This window comes from Dromaius novaehollandiae, chromosome Z (assembly GCF_036370855.1).
Source record: "Dromaius novaehollandiae isolate bDroNov1 chromosome Z, bDroNov1.hap1, whole genome shotgun sequence".
Classification (NCBI taxonomy): domain Eukaryota; kingdom Metazoa; phylum Chordata; class Aves; order Casuariiformes; family Dromaiidae; genus Dromaius; species Dromaius novaehollandiae.
The window spans coordinates 45,623,082-45,643,821 of record NC_088132.1 but is presented as its reverse complement, the minus strand read 5'-3'; the positions used below and the strand labels follow the sequence as shown (position 1 = coordinate 45,643,821).

General features: G+C 35.7%; 1 long non-coding RNA gene across 2 annotated transcripts in view; it reads left to right on the top strand.

Annotated features, from left to right (window-relative positions):
• LOC112995223 (uncharacterized) overlaps nt 1-20,740 on the top strand; it is a 35,698-nt gene that overhangs the window by 2,247 nt on the left and 12,711 nt on the right. For both annotated transcript variants that reach the window (XR_003262126.2, XR_010386041.1), the window contains exon 2: nt 19,990-20,090. This is a non-coding gene — a long non-coding RNA (uncharacterized LOC112995223). The remainder of the gene's footprint in view (nt 1-19,989; nt 20,091-20,740) is intronic.

The window sequence follows — 20,740 nt, the reverse complement described above, 5'->3', positions numbered from 1 at the left end:
TAGTGAGCTGTGCTTCAAACTTCAAAGTGATATATATCCATCTTTGGTTAGAAGTACTTAATAATGAAAATAACAATTCAGTACTGGTTTATTTGATTATCTTACATTGCATTGTATGTCTTTCCTAAAATGGTTAAGATGAAGGAGATCCTTCTTCAATACCAACTCTAAAGAGAGTTTCAAAACCTCTATGTCGCCATTACATTAGGACATGGAAAAAAGTCCACAGAATTAGGAACTATTTTCACATTCTGGGTTAAGAAGTTTATCTTGCATATATATAAAGTCTCTCATCTGCATGGATACCACAGTCTCCTATTAAGACCAGACTTTAACCGTGGAGCATGGTCTAATTTCTGATATCTTTATCTTCACTGAATAGCCCCTTCCTCTGAAGTAATCGCCTTGCCAATAATGCATAATAAATTGTTTCTTAGTATGAAAAAAGGTATTAGGGATTGCTGAATCTAACCAAACACTTTATCCATCTGAAATTGCAAAGGAACTTAGACAAGCACAATGCTGATATTAAAACTGGAATCTGGCAAGAATGCTAAAATTTAGCATGGATTTTATAGAGAATTCCATACCATCTTGATGGATATGTCTTCCCAGACTGTGTAACTGTATTCTGTGTAGGCACAAATGAGCATGTTTGTTTTCAAAGGGGGCAACTGTGTTCAAACTATGTAAAGTCTATCAGTCTTATAAAAAAAGTTACTTGTATGTGTAATTGCAAATTTTTCATATGGAAATGTGCACACAAGTAAATACACAGAAGGTTATTGATTTTGTTCTGATTATACCAAGTTCCTTTTGAAAAACAGACCTCTAGAATAACAAAACCTATGAAATATCATCCTAAACCAAACAGTACAGCAAAAGTAAATTGACTTCCTTAAGGAAGTTCTTCAATATTTTCCTTGACTGGGAATATTTCAAGATCATTCATCAGCTTCAGTGTATGGTCTTTTGATGGAAAGGCTGAGTTTCTACTGAAAAATACATGGAAATTTCATAGAAAGTCATGCTCGTTCTTTCTGAAAAAAGCTGCAGTCTTTGCTTTATATTCTGTTCTTTACTTCCATAATAAGGGCTTCTAGTCATTTTCCTGAAGTAGAAGGGATTCTAAGTCAACAAGTTAATGACCACATTTATATTTCAGCATACCCAGAGTTATCTGTTACTCCTTTTAGTTCTGTTCACTTTTTATAGGGAGGCCACCAAAAAGAAAGAAGAAGAAAAAATGAGGTCTTAAAAAACAAAAGAGAGAGAGAGATGCTTTACTTTACGTTACTATATCACTATAGTAAATTATTTTTTTTTTAGTATAACAGGCATGATATTATATAAACTCTCCATACTGCTCAAGACTCAAAAAGCGGCATTTTGATCAGTGTCAGCAAATAGTGAATATGTGAAGATCAGCTCCTGCGTTGAATGCCCCCTAAAATGCCTTATTTTTATGTTTTTGAATAATCTTGCATAAAATACCTGTAGTCAGCCAGCTTCCTTTTGGCAAAACTTCTACATAAGCTGAAGTATGATGTTTATTCCACAAAGCGTTGTGTGTAAGTGCTGCCAATTCAGCTGGGCCAAAAGCTACTTCATTCAGATTGTAGCACAGTAAAACCCAATGTATTTTCCTAAATTGATCTACTTGAATTAATCCATCTTCCTTTGGGAAACCAATTATCACAAAGATGGAAGGAATGCAGGTCTGGAAATGTTATATTTCTGGATAAGTGTAGGACACCAGGAGACTGAGTTTGGGAAACTGTTTGCTCTCAGCTTCTCCAGAGGGTAGGTGATTATACCTTTTACATGTCTTTGCTACAAAGATCATACAGATGTAACAGGCTTCTAGAGGTAGGATGACTAATAAACAGAAGTATCTAGGAAGATAAAGTTTCAAAGAATAAGGCTGAAGTTAGAATTGTAGTTTTCATAACCCTTCATTGAGTCTGCCTTTTTATTCTTCAATTAATGAATGCTGGAAATGCAGGTCACGTTTCTGGCCACTGTGATGGCATATGAGTGCTTTGTTCTCCATAGGTTTCCCTGCAAATAACTGAGAAGTCAATAACTTACGTTTCCAAGGCAAAAATTCACCAGAAAAAGCAAACAAACAAAAAAAAAAAAAAAACACAACCACCTTTGTAGAGCATAAAGCAGCAGTAAAAAGCATAAGTACATCTGTTTTGCCTTTGCAGTTAACCTTTAAAAACCATCTTAAATGAATTGTACTGAATTTCTACTGACTTTGTTTAGCTGCTGCAAGAAGGACCATTTCTTACAGGAATAAACGCAATTACTGTCTTTTTTGTTTTCTATGATAAGTTTTCATCAATTTTAAATATAACAATAAGTGAGAACTACAGCACCCTGCAGTGTATTTTGCAGGACATTAATATTACATAGCTACCTTATTTTAGGTTTCTAATAGTCATTTACTGTCAGAGTACATATTCTTTTGAATCCAGTTCTGGGAATGAGTCATTGCTTAGCTGAGATCTGCTTTTATAAATCTTGTCAGGATATTTTCCCACATCCCCTGTAAAATGCCTGGAGATTTAGGAAAAAAGAAATGATCAGTGTTGGATTGCTTAGTCATTTGTTCATCATATAGTCTAATCATGTTTGTGCCCGTTACTTGGCCCTTTGTATAAACTTGACCTTTATCAGACCTTGAAACTTGGGACTGTAGGAAAAAGTTGACAGTATATGGAGCTGAGAACCATTAAATTAAAAAAAGCAATAAAAATGCAGGATATGCACCACCTATCAGTGACATATGAGATGATTTTGCTCTTCTAGGTACTAGAGTGTTTAGAAAATGTTACTACTGTTTAAAACACGGATATATTTTTACTAAAAGTTTAAAAACTTAGGACAGCATCTGTCTTATTTTAAGAAATTAATACCTTGTTTTCTGACAAGTGATTTTAAGTTTAAAGTTGATAATAAAATGATACTTTAAAAGTCACACATGATGTCAAAATAGAGAAAGTAAACATATTATTCATATTTGATACGTCTGTGTAGTGCACTGCTTTGGCAGATAAATGCCTACCTTTGCGACTACTAAATTGAGGGGGGGAACTTTGCTGAATATGTATAAAAGAGCTTAGGAAAACATCTATTAAACAAAATCTTTTGAAATTCCAGTTCGTGGTTTTGTCTGTGTGAAATATTCCATAGAGACATGGCCAAAAGTAATCCCAGACTCAGTTAGCCTTGCATGGAAAGCAAAATTTCTGCTCTCTTCCCCTCACCTTTCAAAGTTAGGAATAAAGTCTAGGTTCCTGGTCCAGAAGAGTTTTAAAAGAGCCTCTGTGTATAGAGGAGTGGTGATCAGTAACTTGCTTCATAATTCAATTCCTATTTCCCATCTCTTGTCAGAGGGAATACTGAGAGCTGCTATAAGCACAAGGGGCAGTTCAGTAGGTCCATTAGACTATTTTTCTTCGGGAAAACCACACTTTGTTTCTTCAGAGACATAACTGCAATCAGAAGCATGAGAAGGCTGACTTCACCCTGTGCCTTGAATTAACAGATTTTATTTCATATTTCTAAAAACATACTGCTTGGTCTGTTACAAATGAAAACACATTCTAATAATTCTACATTTCAGAATTGCTGTCAGCTTGATTTGGACAGGAAATTATGTACAAGTATGCAATATAAATGTATCTCATCCATTTACACTGTTACTGTAAACAATCAATTGAAAATAATCCCTGACTTCTGTGGACTTTGTTCACAGCTCAATATTGACACCTACAATTTGTCAGGTTTCCTGTTTCACAACGAGATGAAAGCTCTGTTTCATGACAGATGTAGTTCTTCTGGCAGTTTATATAATCTATAATTATAAAATTAAACTTTTGGCTTTGCTAGGAAAAGCTGATGTAGCAGAAATGCCTGCACATCTTATGAAAGAAAAGGCAAATTTTCTCTATATGATATGAAGGGTTTGGGTTAATGTTTTAAAGTTAATATTTTCCTCCCAGTTAAAAACAGTAACAGGAAATCCGTATCAGCCAGCGTTTTGGGAACAGAAGACCAAACTGGGGGAGAATCACTTGGATCATCAGATCTGCCCCTTGCTTTCAGAGGAACTTAACAATACAGTCCTTTTCAGAAACAAATCAAGCCTTTCTTTTTTTTTCCTCCAATACTCTTCAGAATAGAATCCCGGAGCCTCACTGTACTGCTGGTTTCCATCCTAGGCTTATTAATGCTTAGTTCATAGTACGTTTTTCCTTTGCTAGCATTGTCCTTAATTAAATAATCTGGCATTAACAGCAGTGTATATTATAGTGTTCATATGGTAAGTCAATGTTGTGTTTTATTCCTTTTTTCATTTTACTTCCGTATCTTTGATTGTCCGTTTGTTTAAAATGTCATTTAGGATTTTTCATATAAATATAGAGTAGTGGCTGAAGTTGCCTGTATTCTCTATTTCTTAAATGTAAGTAATGCAGTCCCTTAAATCTATTGAATTATTCAGTCACAAAGTCCAGTACAATATTGGGACCTTTGCTGAAGGCTGTATTCAAATTCTGTGTCCCTGAATCTGCAGGCAGAACATGAAGAAGTGATTTACGTCTGTGCAGTCTTTCAATGACATGCATCCCAGATGTCTAAATCCGTACCTTGGGAGACCAAAGGAAGTCTTGTCATTGCTGTCATCCAGAGCAAGCCTAGTCTAATGCTCATTTGTGTATGTTTTGCCAAATGCTAACATGATCTGAAGACCTGAGTTCCTTCCATATATGGGGTGTTTTGTATATAGCTGTCTGTGCTTCTTTGGAACACTATGTAGCTTCTTTGGAACACTGTGTAACTTTTTGGTACAGGCTTTGTTCTACTTTGAAAAGTTAGTAGGAATTTTAGCTGAACCGGTATGAGAAAGAATGACAGGACAGCATTTTCTCAGTGTATAATAAATAGCATAAAGCATACTTGAGCATAACTCCTCACCTCCAGGGTGAAGGCAGAGATTTTTCAGTAGTTGAGTGATTTGACCAAAATGAGTTTGCTTTTGATAGAATGGCAGTGACTCATTTGCTTTCGGTCACAAGAATATTCCCCAACGAGATCTCAAGGTATAAGAGAAAATCAGTCTTGGGGAATTTCAGAGGAGTTTATTCTAAACTCCATGGAATAATATCTCTGTGTAATGGAAATAAATTTTTAAATACAAGTCACTGTGCCTGTACCCGGCTTCCTTACTGTGACTTCACTTTAAAGACAGGGAAGAAAAGAAGGGGAAATGCAGGGGAAGACTTTATTGGCTGATTCTCATGTGATATAAGGTTGTATTGGAAACATGAACATTGAGAGAACTAAAGCAGCTGAATGGCTACTGCAGGAAATGAGGTCAGTAAAATCGAGAGACCACTCTAAACAGCCAGCACTTATTGCTGGTCCCTTCACATTTTTCATATAGACACCTTTGCTGCAGCATGTGAATCTTGTTATAAAAGATTCTGGCCAAAACTCAGTGGTGGTTCTCAGTTAAAAATGTTCTATTTGGCAACCTTCTGATTTATTATTTCCTCTTTTATATAATCATTAATTTTAAAAAAAATCACTTTGGAAAAGCTTCTTGATCTATTCTTATGGCTTTCAGGCTGCTAAATTAGTCCAGCAGCAGTACTGAAGCCCTCTTGTGGTGCAGCCACCAGCATATGGAAGGGCCGCACCCTTCATCTGGAAGTGGATTTGTGTGCAGGTATGTGGAGGGAGATGAAAGAAGCTGCATGATTTACATTTTGATTTTAAATTTTCTGATTTCAGCTTTCAAAATGCAGATAGCTTGAAACTGAATGTATTTGTCCTTTGGAAAGAAATACATACAGAAAGTAACATACTGGCTTTCAAAAATCTTTCTGGGCAGTGTAAGGCAGGTTTATGCCCTTAATTTCTGAATAAACAGCCAATAAAAAGTGGAAGTTACACTGCCCAAAAAGATACAAGGAAAAAACTAGAAATCACTCTTAAAGGGTTTATTTCATCTTCGCGCAGAGATGACATGAACCACAGCTATGGCTGCAGAATCTCTCAAGCACACTTTCAGGTCTTCCATCAAATGAGCAAGAACTTGAAGGCCATGCCTGGCCCCCTTCTGTTTTTCAGGTGTGCATTCAGACTTACATAGGGGTTTCATATATTCTTCACCATGCACATCTAGATGTATGATAGCTTTTTTGCAACCTTGGACTGTTCTCAGTGCCCTGGCCACCTACACTGAGCAATAAGGGGACAAAATTGAAGAAGCTTTTTAGCTTTTATAGCTTATTGATTTTTATATTTTCTGATGTATTAGAGCAATTTTTCAAACGTATCCGCCTTACCTTGATATCTTGAGTGTGGAGAGAGGATTTCACATTTATTAGCTTTGCTTTGGTGAAAAAAAATACAGCAGTAGAAGTACTTCTGTGTTATCTCAGGGATATAAATGGTCTTGGTATAAAAAAAAAAAATCAATTCTCAGAATAAAATTCAAAGCTTGTGTGCAAGTGTTACATAAAAAACAGACAACAAGGAGTACACTTTCCCAAGTAGGTAACAAAGATGGTTTTAAAAAGTACAGTCCTGAATTGCAGTTGAACTCACTGATGCTCAATACTTTCCAAATAGGAAAGTTCTATCTTAATGGAGAGCATATAGTACGGTAAATACTTTTTTATTATCTCCGATCAACCGTGACAGCATTTAAGAAGGAATGCAGCAGAAATGTCTTCTCCAATGGGAGTACTATTTTCGCAGATCAGAGGCAATAAAGTGTGAGCTGCTTCATAGTTAGAATTTTGGGTTCATTAGATGATTTGAATTTTTAAACACCATAAACAGGAAACTATCCTGCAACAAAAGTATGCAGTAACTGACCCAAGAAGTCAAGGGAATTCAACTTTACTCTTGTCTTGTCAAGAGCTTGATTTCTGTTTCTGCAATAGTGCTCACATAAAGTGATGATTGTGATTGAATCCGTCCAACTTTAATGGTCTATTTTACCTCATTTGTGTATCAGTTACATGACTTAGATCACCTCCCAATCACTCCACAATGAAAACAATATAGAACTTGTCTTTGTTTCTAACTTGACTTTTTGATAGGCTTTTTCCCCCCACATGCTAGAAATATACACTTCCCGAGTGTACATAGTTTGAGAGCTGAAACAAGTCTTTTTGCATAAATCGTGAGCTTTCTGAGTGTTCCAAAACGCTAGCATTGTCAGAGTCCCTTACTGTCCGCTACTGGATAATATATTACTCTGGGACCATCACAAGTCAGGAAGATACTTTGTTCCCCTTCAAAGTTTTCCAGTTTAAGCAAATTTCTTCTCTGTATAAAAAATAATTATTATGTGAGAAGTGTTACAGGGAGGAGTGAGAAAAACAAATCTGTAATTTCCATATGAAAACCCATAGTCTGTGCAGTATGCGTTTTATCCCTGAAAAAGAACAACATGCAAATACACTTTTGGGGCTGGTGTAGCAATCTGATGCTTTTCTATCTAGACAAGTAAAATTGACACATTTCTTAAAGTCTAGAAAAAATGTAGCAAACCATTTACAAGTGGAATGACATCAGAAGAGGAAAGTAGGCATTTTTTATATCACCCTGTTACCGCATCTTTTCTTGATTAGTCTGCAAGTGAGGTGCATGGAAAATTCCATTTATAAATGCCCTATATAGTACATCCTTATTAGAAAGCTTCATTTTGAAAAGCACCTTATTCTTTTCTGTGCTTTTGCTACCGGAAGCCTTTTAAGTATTTATGAGTGAACTTCCAAGTAACTCTTTCTGCGTAGTTACACAAATTAATAGGCAAATACTGTCTATACCTGCAGTTACACAAACCATGATTCTGCAGTGGGCCTGTGATATAGTATGATATACAGATCTAGAATGTCAATACAGATTAGAATTTAAAAGATTTTCATACCCTTTACTGGACGCTATAAAACGTTTTGCAAGTGGAATCATGACAAGGTCATCTTCTATCTTCTAAAGAAGTGGTTAAGAGGGGTGAGCTTTTTCATCTTTACTGGTTTTTACTGGAAGCATGTTACACCTCCATTGCTACCAGGTCACCTTTGCACTTTTGCTTTCATTAACCATAGAAAGTCCCTAGCTAGCAACTCCACTGACCATGCAGCATCTGTCCTCTAGAAGGAAAGCCAGCTTGTTAAATACCATGAAGGACTTGCTTCTAATAAAAGTTAGAAGCACTAGTGGAAAACTCATATGCAGTGAGTTATATTCAGCAGGGAATTGCTGCAGTCATTCTCAGGTGTTTTGCCACTCTAGTGGAATCCTAAGCTCTAAGTCAGGCTTCAAGCTCCCTGTAAAACCTGTAGGAAGAATAAGGTGCCTTAACGATGAAACATACGAATAAATTATGCATTAAGAAGGGGTAGTCTAAAATAAACAATACAAAACTTTGCAAAAGGCTGTATCTTAGAACCAGTGCTTCTTTACAATATAAGTATTTTTCCAGATTCTTCGTCCTGAAGTTGCTACAAGCCTCTGCTCTAGGAAGCTGAGTCTCTTTTCTTTTTTTTTTTTTTAATTTCCTGGAAGTGATTAAAGAATTTGTGGTTTAGAATGACAGTCAAGAAGAGAGGAGTGTTTGTATCTTTACATGAAGCTCCTGTCTAGAAACAAATTCTCTTCAGAATCTATGGAAAGGACTTAAAAAAAGGCAAAAAAAATCACTGCTTATTTAATCTTACCATTCCAAACATGGACAGAATTTTGTTTTTCTATTTTGGAAAGAATGGGAGAAGAAATAAATATATATGAACAACTGTAAACATTAATCTCAGTAATTGTGAGTGTTGTAATGGGGTGAGTTCCCTCTTCCTCACTATCCAATTTCCAGTTATGACCCAGCACTGTGGGTTCCGCCCCATTTGCTTGCGCTGGGAGACAGGCTCATGGAACCCTACGTCATATGACTAACACATCTTCCTTGCCTTCCAAAATTGAGAAAAAAGTATAAAAACATTTTGCGTTAATTCCAAAATCAAACTTCAGAGATTTAAAGCTTCAGCTGAACAACAATTAGGAGATGAACCTTATGTCAGGAGGGCCATGTAATTACATCTGCTCCCCGATTTTGTAAGCTGCTCAGCAAATGCCTGTACAGAGATTGATGCATGCTTTAACCTCACTTACTTTCTTTTTTAACAAGTTGTAGTGGATACCTATATTTTAAATATTATTTGATTATATTTGAGTTCTTACAGATCTAGCTTGACACTGAGTACCTAAAAGGCAGACAAAAAAGAGTTCTGTCAGAATTGTGTTAGAAACGGAGATTGTGCAGATATGTGGATGCTTTGTTAGTAGGTCAGTATATGGATGTGTAACCTACCATAATATCCTAGTTTGATGGTCTGTTCTTTACTGCTAGCTTGATTATTATGGCTGTACAGAACATAAACATATTAACTTTTATTCCTTTTCAAATGTGCACTTTATTAACTTTTCTATATAGTGGCTACTCTGTCTTCTTTTTTAAGGGTCAAGTAAGGTGGTAAGAGAGGGATACATAAAACAGCTGTGATGCTATTTTGTCATATTTTCCTCTCCTTCTTCTTCCCCATTAAATTAATTTGCTGCATAAGAAAGAAAGGTAAGAATGGGAAGAAACTTTCGGACATGCTATTTTCATTAAGCTGCAGTAGTCATGCTGCAACAGTGAAAGAGGATTGCATACTTCCTGAAAATGGCAGGTTTTTTTAAACTTTTTTCTCTGGATCTGTTTAGAGGGCAGAGAACAAGTAGAACTATGGATAAATTATTAGGAAAAGGTGAAAATTGTATATGAAGCGATTTGCAATATATGAAGGAAAGATTTGCATATATGAAGCAAATACATGTTTTGCTTGCCGTAAATTTACGATTAACTTGATGGTTCATATATGAAGCAAATAATGTCAAACTGCGAACAAGAGCTCTGAATTTGACTTGGCAGCAGTGTGGTCCACTAGTCAAAACTCGAACTCTGTATATACTCTCTTTTCTTAACACTGATTTATTGTATGGCCTCAAATAAGTCATTCCCTTCTCTATGTCTGCTTCACCTCCTACTTTTTGTGTTACTTATTTAGACCGTCAATTTTGGGGGGCAGAGATGCATTCTACCTACTGTGCCTGAGCATGTATTTGGGCTAATTTCTTTCTAGCTATGTTTGTATTAATAATAAACCATCTTTTTTCTTAAGAAGAGATCTTAATATCCTTAAGAAAAGATTAAAACAAAAAGAAATCATTTTGATTTACATTTTTTTAATTTTTATTGCAAGCTACAATGTAAACTTACATTGTTATTGGCTGTTTTAACATCTCAGGTTACTTATAACCCTTCTTTGTGTAATATTATTTGAATTTAATTAATGATTCAGTAGCGTACACATGTATAACATATCAGGTTTGTATACATGTATAAAGACATACAGAAGCCTGATGTTCTTATATATGTATATAAACCTGGGGTTTTCTAAACCAGCACTTTTTTTTTCCTGGTTAGCCTATCTTGACTAAGATAATGGAGGAAACAAACTTTAAGAATGAATAAGTTCTTGAGAGTGTATCAGGAACCATCTCAACCATGAATCGCTAAAGCCTGGCAGGCAAAACAACTGAGTAAATTTATGATCCAGCTTGATGGTTCAGCTAGAATCCTTCTTTTAGGCATCAAAGCATAAAGTACAGTTATCAATTTATATTCACTTATTGCTTATATGGAATAAAGGAGTCTCTCATTCTGAAGAAAGATAGGAAGAGTAGTCAATATATCAGCCTATAATGAAAATAATTAAAGATTCACAGACCTGAGAAAGTTAAAATATTAATTTCAAATTAGGATTCAAAAAAATTCCATTCCCAGTTCATGGAAATAACTGGAGAAATTTCAGTCAATTTGCCTCAAACTCTTATGGCTTTTCCTATAATTAAAACTTACAGATATAGAAGTCCAAACTTTCCAGTTTATCATCTTTGAGTCTAGTCAAAATACAGCAATTACTCTGTTAAAATACTTGGAACATTTCACTTCTTATCCTAACTGAGCACAGGACAGCAAAAGAGGAAGAAAGGAGGAGAAAATTAAAATCATCAGAAAAAATAATAATTCAGGTAATTTGGTGATCAGTTTCAATTTTGAGATAACAAGTATTCTAACCTGTTTTGTTAGTTCATCTAGTATCCTTTATTACCATTAGCATCTTCAGTTGTTTTATAACAAACTAATGGAATTTGCGCACCACAAGATAGAATATACAGAAAACATTTAAAAAGTACACAATGCTTGCATATAGCAAACTCTTATAGCAGTTGCACTGATTTTAAGGAGAAAGTGCATGGTTTTATTTATTGCCATTTATTCTAACTGATTATAAGGAAGCTTTAGGAAGCCAGTTCCAAGAAGTAGCTTCCAAATGGTTGCATTTTTTTCCTGAAAATTTCTGTCTTCTGTGTGGAATCCTTTATCTTTTAATCAAATCCACCAGCTTTTGTAGTTACCAGGGACGTTTATTTTCCAGGGTGCTTAAACTAGCAGGTGGTAACCAGTAGGGATACCAGAAAAATAATTCATTTCCTCTGCTTTGACGCTGGAGTAGCTTTGCTAGTCACAGTGTTGGATCATGTTAACTACAGTATTAGACTGAAAAAAATAACAAATGGCCAAAATATATTTGTGAGGCAATCCTTTTGCCTTATGCCTCCAAGATTAATAATCGTATGAGACATAATTCTGTAAAACATTTGTGTAGACCAGTGCACCCTAAAGATGATCTTGTTGTTACCAAGTGGGATGTAATTGAAGGTTCAATTCACTTCATTAATCCCTCCCATTGTGCTATTCCTATATGGGTGTAACATAAATTTTTCTGCCACTTCTGCCTCATTTACATCTGCATTAATTCTTTGGTGGATCATTAGGAACTCATAGTGTAGCTGATGACCTGAGAAAATAGTTTAACTTTTTGCAAAATGTTAAGATTTTTGGCATGTTGGACAGAGCCAGTACTTCTGGCTTGCAGTGCAAAAGGAGCAGGTAAAGTGTTACTGTATGAAATGGTGTTAGAAGTGAATTTGTGTGATCCAGTTTTCAGTTACTATCTACAATACATATTTTTCATCTCACGGTCAACCCCTTTAATATCTCATGTGTTTTAATAGCATTACTTTCAGACTGGGGTTTCTATAGAAGCTGTAGGGGAGATTTTTTTCAGTTTGTAACATTCCTTGTGATATTTTTGAAAAACTAATGTATCCCTGTGACATAGCAAGTGGAGATAGATAATATAACACACTCATTGGTATAGGAGAGGAGAAATTAATTTTTAAAATGTTAAAACAATTTAGAAACATTTAATTGCACACGACTGATCTATGTGACTATCTGAGCATATTAGAGATGTTTTTATCCTTCCATCCATGTTTGTTACGCTAATTGTTGCTATATGGATGTGCTTGAAAAGAAGGGACGACTGCCCTTGACAGACCCTACAAAGGTTTGAATAATAAGTTGCATTAAACTTCTGTTTCTGAATATCAATGTCAACAGGCATTGACTGGCTCCATAAATACCAAAGCTCTTTTGGGTAATGTATAAATACCCTCAATGGATGAGGACATATTTATAAAAATGAATTACTTTATTTCTCTAAAGTAATCCAGAAAACAACAAAAATATAGATTTTGAAATTCAAATCTATGTATTATTCTTGAGATCACTTAATTATTTTAGGTTCTTAGATATGAGGCATTTCCTTCATTGTTTCTCAGGAAACATTTTATAGCAAAGACCCTGACTTCCATATATTAATATATAGCAGATTAATTTCTGTGTAATGATCCGTTGTTACATTGCCATAACAATTAGTACCAACAATTGTTGGAAGCAAGGGCCAGACAATTCTATTAGTTGTGTTTTTTAAAAAAAATTTAAAGGAAATTAAATTCCTCTGTTCCTTCTAAAATTTGTTAGGTTAAAGTCAGAGTAGAAGAATTGCATGCAAGCAATAGACTGTGTCTTCTATTAGCAAATTTATAGGCTTTTTCTTTTTTAAAGAGACAGCTACTACAGCTAAATTTGTGCATTAGGGCTTTGGCCATGCTTATTACAGCAGCTAAAAAGAGGTTATATGTCTGCAAGAGTGCATATAGTCCTGGATCACGATCTGTATGTGTAGGTTCAGTGAACGGTAAGCTTCTGCACTGAAGCAGGGAAACAAGATAAGAAAGTCTATTCTGCTATCAGATGTTGAAGCCTGCATTGGATAAAGAGAGGATTGTCCTGGCCACTTACTTTCTTCTCCTTAAATGAGAGGAACCTCCCTTCCATTACTGCCTCCTTACACTGCTTAAGTTCATGTTTCATGTTGACCGTATAGCACAAACAAGAGACAACTTTACCATTAGCATTACTACTCTGATGACTTCCATAAGCAGACCCCTGCTGCTTCCAGTGATACCTAAAAGTTCAGTTTCTGTCTCTTCTCTTGCTGTCATAATTTACTAATTTACTATACATTTACTACACATTTACTAATACAATTTCCAACCAAAGAGTGGCAGTAGGAGGAAAGTGGGAAGCTAGATTCCAGTTCTGTTTATATAGCGTAGATATGTGAATGTCAGTGGAAGGTAAGACTATTGAGATGTAAACAATTTCATCTCCTTTCCAGAGGTACAAACAAATGAATACTGAGTGGTTTAATGTTCTTGTCATGAATGTCTAGCTACTTACATCTAATAAATACCAGAATTAATGTCCCAAAGTCATTGCTCACTCTCAGCTGGATTTTATATGTATCATAGCTTATCTGTATATGCTCTGGGTCAGTATGTAATTTCCATTTCATGGGAGACCACTAAACTATTCTTAAATAGACTTCAAACCCTTCAATTTGGTGCTTGAGTGTGGCATATGACAACACGGACCTCAGGTAGGGTAGTGCAAAAGATCCTATATTGAAAACACAATGGCTGGTTATATAGCAGTCAAGCTCAGCCACTCCTCCAGGTATCTCCTTGGCATTGTGGCATCTTGTGATAGGTAGGAAGAGGTCTTCTGATGTCTGGCAGGCGGGCAGGACAGTCCAGCAGGACAGGCCCACCGCAGCTGCTGGCACGTAGGCAGGAAGGCACACCGTGACTGCTGGCACGTAGGCAAGAAGGCACATGATCACTGGCAACTCACGTGTACACATTGTGGCCACAAATCATAGTTACCACATCATTACTTTCTGCCTTAGAGATTCTCTGCTGTCTTACACAGCATCATTCTATCTTGGTCCCCAACACTTGAGTTTTTCTATGAAAGAGCAGATTTAGATTTTATGGAAGTAATATTGCAACACTAGTTCCCAGTTGTTCTTCTGTGCCCATGCAATTGCAAAGCCAATATTTGCTTAATTTTTATGAAGCGGTAGGATTTGCTGCTGAATCACTGAAACACCTTGCAATTCCAAGTCTTTCTGCCTTTACTAGTGGCAACAGTTGGGATTACTGACTGATGTACTGTGTGACAATTGAAATAAATTTTAAATCTCTTTCTCCACAGTGGCTTAAAATAAATGTAACTCACCTTCTCTAAGGTCCTTTGAAGCTGCTTATCAGCTCTCTACCCATCAAAGAATGCAGGGTTTCTCAAGATGCAGAGAGAGATGGCCTCCTGCCATACATGCTAGGAACTACAGCCCATTCCTTCATAATCTACTGAACAGCAAACACTGCTACTTCCGATGGATGGCACTAGTACCAAGGATGGCACAAGGGTAAAACTAGGGGGAGTTTAACCTCCCTGTGGGCTCTTTGACTGCACCATCTTCATTTTCTGCAGTGTTCCTTGTTGGCTGTGGAGCTCTGTGGTTTTCTTGGATACCCTGACCCCACAGGGAAAAGCTGTGAAAGTGGACTCTGACACAGAGAGAGTGAGTAAGAGGGCTAATGACAGACCTGGTATAACTAAAAGCATTCCCTAACTACAGGAATCAAATTTAGGGGAAAAGGAAGGAAAGCTGTTACCACCCACTTGTCACATCAGGGTTAAATTTGTCAATGTTTATCTCCTTTCTCTAACTCTTTCTCTGTGTCAGCCATGTCTAGTTTCAATGAACTTGCATGTCCTACATATGTTTAATCCCCATACTTACAGAAAAAAATTCTAATAACGAAAGTTGTGTTAAGACTCTTGTCTTAACCTTTATTCGGTTTGTCCTTTTAGAAAGTGCAGTCCAAAACCACTGTTTTCAACTAGCACAAATTTTTTGGTAAAATAACACTGATTTCAAAATTGGCAAACCCTTCCGACAAATAAGTGACTGGTTTTTGTATTGCTTTTTGGGTGATGACCTCAGCAAGGTGATGCTTAAAGTTACCTTTTTTATTTTTAGGAAATTCTGGTCTCAGGGATATTGTAATTAACTGTGCCAGTGTGGGTGCCTAGCATACCTAATACTGTCTAGAAAATAAGACTGTGCAGTGCAGATAAACTACAATGAAAAGAAGACTAATGCAAACATGAAAAAGAAGAATATGCATTGAATTCTCAGAAATATTTTGTCAGTTAATTCAAAAATTCCACCATCGTAATTTATAAAATTTTTTACTAAAAAGAATTATTGACACTTCTGGACAAACTCAAGGAGAACCTACTTAAAATATTGCCATGGCTGTGATACGTGGTCCATGAGGCACATTTTCATGCTGTATCATGGTAACCAGAGCTATTTATTTCATAATAAACTAGAAGTTGAAAATGGTATCTCTCTCCTTCTTAAAACGTTATCTCTAAACAAGACAAGTGTCTGCTCTTCTACTACATAGTTTTATCTTTTCCTGGGTTTGACAGGTCTGCGTATTAATTCCCCTTTATTCAGTAAGGCCAGAAAGAAGCCTATGCAGTAGTTTTACTTGAGGAACTATTCAAAGATCACTTCCCTTGATTATCTTAATAAACAGACATCTCTGAATAATGAAATAGAATGAAAATAGACAAGGTTATTCTAATATCAAGTAGTTTATATAGGTTTATTAATCTTTTCATCCGAAATGTAGAATCTTACAGAAAACAGCTGTTCATTTATAAATAATAGTCCTGAACAAGAGAGACAGTCAGTGATTTGTTTGGACTGGTCAGTGCCAAAATACTGAAAATTTATTGAGAAAACAAGTCTTTATGCATTTTTTGCCTATGCGTGACCTTCTGTCTGAGCTCCTGCCAAGCTGCACACACAACTGTGATTCTGAAGGTCCCTAAGGCTGTGCTACTTACTTAGAAATTAGTTTTTTTCCTACTTTTTACCTGAAAGGCACCTAAAGTAACTTCAACCCACCAGTCCCCTCAAGAACTCTTCCTCAAGCAAGGGAAAGTCAGCTAGGGGAACTGGTACGTGCCAGTTGGAGGTTGTTGGTAGTTTTCATTGAAATATTGTGAAGTATATAAACATATACCATTGACTGGAAAAATAGAATAAAATTCAGTATTATGCTTGAAGTTGTTCTAGAATTTTCTTAAAATGTCTTTTGAACTCCCATGTCATAGAATATTACCAGAAGTTTAGCTTTTAGTCCTGTTTTGAATTAAGGTATTGTTAAAATATCAGACATTCCCACAAGGGGGAAATTTCAGATTTTAGTGTTCTGTGGTCTGAATGTACTCACTATTTTTTGAAAAAGTGCTGCACTGTATTGAAATATAATGTATATGTGATTAACCATGTAAACAGAAATACTATCATAAACATTTTATACCTCAGAAATAATCCTGTATTTAAGGGAGTGAAGGAAAACAGTGGCACTGCTCAAAAATTGTTTGTGGAGTTATAAACACTTTGAATGCTTACAATGGAAAGGGAAGTTATCTATGGAACAGCGAAACTAAGTTTGAATGTTTGCACCCCAAACAACAGCCTGTCCAATTCCTTTTTATCCTCATGCAGCTGTGAAGTAGGACCTTTATTTGCACTTAAGCAATTTTTCCTTTTTAGTAGAAGTGTTTACTCTCAAAGAGAAAAGGTCAGTATGTGATAAAGTTTGTTAAGTATTTTCTGATAGCATTACCTGCCTAATGACGAAGAGCTGAGACTTTTGATTTTTGTTCTGAATTATGATTTAGCCTACCACTTTATTGCAAGGGTAAGAATTCTCGCCGTTACTGAGCTGAACCATTCCTCCTGTGTGATCGAAACTAACCACTCTTACTACTTGAGTGCCTCTAAATATTGTGTGTATTCATACATGTACAAAAGGTTTACAATTATTGTTGAAAGGTAGTGTATTACATAGGAATGAATGAGAAGTTTGAACAGGCAGTAGTGTCTACACTGGAGATTCTGTCAACACAGATTACCCTGATGTTTGGGGATTATGGGTAACCATCTGCAACATATCAACTAATATAACCCACATGATCTATCAAGCTTTTAACATCACAGACAGCAACAATCCTATTCACAAAGAGGCATACAGAATATTAACTATCATTGCAGTATACCAGGAAGAATGCAGAATAACTTGTTTGATATTCTGTACAAATGGCAATGAAACCATTTGACTAACTTCTTTCTAGAAATTTTAGTTGTTTTAGAAGAGACAGTATTATCCTGATTAATTACAATAAAGTCTATACTATGAACTGTCATGTATAATAGACATTACGGCCCACAAAATAACATCAGTTTGAAAATGCTTGTAACAGAATAGAATGCTTTAAAATGTGAACTTCATTCCTGTGAAAAAGAATCCGATTCCAGCAAAATTCTATATCATCAAAAATCAATAAAAGAAGTGTTTGAATGCTGATATATAAGTCAGTCTTCTCGTAAAATAAGTAAGCATATGGGCAAATAAGAATGATTCATAAAGATCTGTATCAAACTCTACAAGGTACTTGACTGATGAATAAATAGTAAAGATAGTTATTAGATATTCAGAAACAGTAGCTGTTCCCTGCAGTCTTCTCTGAAGCATAAAATCAGAAAAAAAAGTGCATCAATCAAACTCTATAAAATAGGTAATGTATCCAAAAATTACAGTGACTTGTGTAAAAATAATGGCAGGATAGGTGCTTAATTAGTTAGCCATATCTGAATCTTTTCATTAAAACATTTCGTTAAATTTTTCTTTTAATAAGGAATCTCTAGGTTCCCATTGTTAAAAAGACCAAAACAATATTTGAGATGACAAAACATACACACTCTTGTCAATATAAAAATGGCCCTTGTGAAGGCAGAAGCCTAAATAAGCATATAGAGCATATTTTGAGATACTGATAAAATGTTTCAATTTAGGAGCTTACATATAAACTCTACTACAGTCATGATGAAAGAACTGAAGTAAATGGAGCATTTATTAATAGTAAGTTGGTACACAAGCCAGTAGGTACCAAAAAGTGATACAGATACTGAAAAAAAGCTGCAGGCAGTGGAAGATAAATAGGTAAATGCAAGTTTACGGTGGCAGTCTTACCACACTAAGGATATATGTAAACTAAATACATAGAATAAAAACTGTAGAAAGATCAAATCTATGGTACCATCAGGGAGTAGGGGAATGGAACCTCTTTGAACCACTGCCTTAAAGCAGGAGAAGCTTTCACTGAAGCACGAATCATAGGGTGGTAAAGCTCTTTCATTTCTATTCAGTACTCTTTTGAAAGCTTTCCTTTACCCTAGATGACATCCTTAAACACTTCCTTAAATTGTTGATTCCCTGGTCCCTGATCCCCTTTGAAGGATCCTTTTCCTGAAAATATTTAATCCAGTAAGAGGTCCTGAAGAGAGTGAGACCACATAGGTATGTCTCAAAACTATCATTCCATTGATAAATATCCCTTGCAAATACTATGATGTATTTTTTGTAGAGTCAGAGATCCTAAAATTTAAATATATTCCTCTCCTTTGATCTAGAGGAAAAGAAAAGTGCTTAGAAGCTTCAAACAACTTTGGGAGAATCCAAAGCTCTTAGGGAACAGCGATGTGGGAGAAAGGATAATGCAACAAAATGTATGAGAATAACACCTGATAGAAAACTATCACCGCCATTAATCTCTCAGACAAGCAAGGAGTACCAAGTTCCTATGTTATTTTTATGGAACATGTATGCCTGTTTTAGCTACCTGATCCCTAATAAAACCTCCACTAAAAAGAAAAAAAACCCTAAAAAAGCTACGGGAACTGCTTTCTTCTAGCTTGGGGAGGAAGGGAAAGAGAATGAGAAGGAGAGAGAAGACTGTTGAAGAGTTCTTTTCAAGTGCATTTCCTCTAGCATCATACAGCACTTCTTCCCAACACACTTCCCTTACAGGTCAAAGATCCTTCTAAGTTAGCAGTTCTTCTCAGAGCAATGCTGTGATTTTTATACCAGCTTTTCTTACCATGTCTTTAGAATGCAGCTGGCTGATCCACTCTATTTTTCTCTCTCTACAAAGACTGACTCATTTTGTGAGAAAGGCCATAGCAATGTCATACAACAAACTAATTTCTACAAAAAATAACATACTTCGGTTTCCTGGTTTCTTAGCTTCCCATTTCCCAGCCCCACCTTGTTCTTCACTTCTGCATTTTTTTTCTTCTCTTCTACATTCTCCTCTAACATCTATGATTTTTGGACTCCATCATTCTCTATCCATATTTTTTTTTAACAAATCCAAGACTTATTGTTGTAGGAACATTTTAAGAAAGATATCTAGTCTTCCAGAAATGTGAACTATTGTTTAAAAGTTAGTTCTGTAGTGCAAAATACCTCTCCAAGTAAAACTTGCTTTTCAGCATCATTCACATCAATATTTCATGCGAAGTGTCACCTACCATTCACTGTCCTCCTGCCTTATATTTACTTATCTACAGTAGTGCCTTGCACTTCCTGTTCTGTATTCTTATAACTATAGGTCAAAGGGATCTGTTGACAGACGATCATTTCAAACACGTCGTTATCCTATTATTTCTTCTGTTTCAGGAAGATGGAGCTTTGCAGGATGCTGACATGATGTCACTGGAATTCCTATATGGGACTACAGCAAAACAGCCTGTTGCAAGTCTTTCAATCCATAGATACAGGTATACCGCCCATGCTTTATAGGACTGGTGCAAATTATTTATTTTGCAGTACTTACTATATCATGAAATATTTGTGAGTTCATTTGAGAGGCTTAATTACTCATACTGTCTGTATACACATGCTTTCATGTACATAATCTTTGGACTATCAGCCACCTTCATCCAGCTTTGACAGGAGTCTCTTAAAAATATTATTTTCTTTGATATTTCATGAAAAGAAGCTGTTAGGAAAAGAATACAATATTAAAATGTTTGCTGAAGGAAAGACTACTGCATGCTCTCACCTTTAGTAGAGACCTAAAAAAACATTAACTTCATTAGTTCTGCTGCTCATGGAACAATCGATTTTAAAATCGGCTGTAAACCATATGTGATAAAGTAACTTTCTTCTAGGTACTATTAAAACTAAAATACCTACAATAAATAAAATATACATGGCAGAAGGCAAAAAAATACTACCTGCCCAGGTAGTACTTTTTAACACCTTATACTGCAGTATTTGAATTGTTTTTGCTCTCTTGCATGTAATGTCTAAGAATAACTGTAGCAGGAGCAGAGCACTGTATAGTTCAACCTTACCACAACTTCTGTGGAACTCAGTCTAAGACTGGCATTGCCCATTAGTTGTCTATTATTTGGCATTAACTGTA